Genomic DNA, 2513 nt, shown 5'->3' with positions numbered 1-2513 from the left:
CCACGGTCGAGCAACAGAACAAATTTCACCATTCTTTGGAAATGTTACAAAATCTCTCTTACAGTCCTCTCAGAGATAAGAACATTATATAGAAAAGCCCTAACCTGAGAAAGTACAGAAATATCCCTGGACCCAGAAATTGCCAAACCGGACAGGGTCGAACCAAAACATAACATATATCCCAAAATATACCATTTCGAAGGTCTCGAAATGATAATCTGAGATCGTTTCGAGGCCAAAATGGCCCTCCAACACATTCTGGACCAAAATCAGGCTTCACCAATAACAACCTCCTTAAGGACTCCATTTTTTTAATAATTGGCAAACCTTTGGCCTAAGCTTAAACAATTAATGTAAAAACCCAGCGGAAGTGACAGGGTTTAGTTCATGTCCCAAAACCCCTAATCATGGAGTCTTCTAAAACTCAAAAATAGATTAGAACTGACACAGCCGTTAAAGGCATTGATTGGTTGCAGCAAGGTCATAGGGTTAGACCCAAACTTGGGAAAATACATGGAGGAAGGGTTAAGGAGGATGTTTACCAAATGGAAAATATGAACATGTCTGTTTGGAAGGGTTAATTAGTAAAATTAATGAATTTTGTTAATATAAATGGAAAGAGATTAGTATTATTATTCACTTGAATTAAGAACTATTGACAGTGTTTAAGATGGTGTTTAAGTGATATAAGAATCACGAGATTGAATCATTGAGATGAAAATAATGTTTGAGACACTTATGAAACACTTGATTGGGTTTATTTTTAAAGCCTAAAAAGGGGAATATGTGGACTAAAATAAGTACTTAAAGTATTGTATACATATGTAGACATGGATTACATAAGTTGAAGACTTATAACATGGATTTAATCAACTTGGACTTAAGGACTATGATTGATGTACCAAGAAACTTGTTAAGTAAATTAAGTTGGGAAGTTTTGCCTGACTAGAAGATTGCCCCGTAAAAGCAGAATGTGATAGGGATCATTGCCTGGTGTGCATATAGGATGTGTTGCAATGGGCCACTATAACTGGTGGCCATATGTATGAGCTTATGAGTTATAATCAAGACCAACGGAAACCAACGGGTTTTTGATCTACCTCATTTGTTGCGCAGGGGTGTCAAAAAAACCCGGCCAACCCAAACCTGCCTTGAGCATCTTTCTGAAAAATTATGTTTTTTTATAGCTTGGGCATTGTTTGGTGAGTAGATTGAGAGGACTTTGTTATTTCCATAAGCTCATGGGCAAAGATATTCAGGGCCAATAGGACCGAGCCGGGTTTGGGAAAACCCTGCCAGGGTCGGGCTGGCTTGAGGTTATGCTTGGCTCTGACAGGGCAGGACTGGGCTTGGGTTTAGGTTAAGGCTCCTAGGATTGGGTTAGGGTATAGTGCAAGCCCGGCCCATTGACACCCCTAGTTGCGCTAGCGCTTTAGTAAACTTGTTTGTAGCGATCCTTAACTAAGAATTGAAAAATTATTAAATGGAGTTTATGTAAGTTTTTAAAATAATTTGTAAATGGATTTTCTGCATTTCATGTTTATGAATGGACTGAGTTTACAATTTTTTTTTATCATACTATATTTATGTTTGTTTGAACTGTGGTAATGTTTGTTTTATGTCATTGAGCTTGTAGCTCACCCCATAGTTATTTTATTTTCTCACAGATCCCGAGCACGTGCAGTGTTACTGCGCTGAATGTGTTTTTGGTGATAGAGGCGAGGAGTACCCTACTACTTAGTGATTTTGTGGATAGAAACCTTTTTTGTGTAAATGTATTTATGTGGACTTTATGAACTATGAGCTCAAACATTATGTAATATATGTTTCAGTAGTCATCATAACTGGAAATCTAATGTATTTTTGGATCCCATCATTGGATCAATTTTTAATTAACCTATTGCTCTTTTGAGATGAAAAATTTTCACTGCATTTTATAGTGAAAGACTTATGGTTATTGAGATATTTATGGGATATATGGAATCCCAATTCATTGTGAAGTTACATGAGAGATATATCGCCGTTTTGGCCCTACCGGAATCTGGGATGCGACACCATTTTCTAGTTAGAAGTTCACAATGCATTCTTGAATGGGGTTCTGGATAAGGAGGTCGATCTACATGATCTAACCTCCAAATTTTGAAGATTCAACTCTTCCCAATCATATCTGCATAATACTAAGATCACTATATGGGCTCAAATAGGCACCGCATGCATAGTTTCATCGACTATCTCAGTTTTTCATCCAGTATGGGTTTTGTGCTTCCACAAGATATCCCTCTCTCTTCATTTATACACACTGATGTCAAGTTATATGGGCTCATTTATGTGGATGAAATTCTTGTTATAAGCAACTTTTCTAGCCATGTCACTTCTCTTATCACATAACTTTGGACTAAATTTTCACTTAAAGATTTGGGCCCTCGGATCTTCTTTTAGGGTATTGCAGCTATCCCACAAATACTGGTCTTGTACTCTCTCAACAATGTTATATAGCTGATCTTCTGTAGAAG

Source organism: Telopea speciosissima, chromosome 3 (assembly GCF_018873765.1).
Source record: "Telopea speciosissima isolate NSW1024214 ecotype Mountain lineage chromosome 3, Tspe_v1, whole genome shotgun sequence".
Lineage (NCBI taxonomy): Eukaryota > Viridiplantae > Streptophyta > Magnoliopsida > Proteales > Proteaceae > Telopea > Telopea speciosissima.
Note: the sequence above shows the minus strand (reverse complement) of the source record.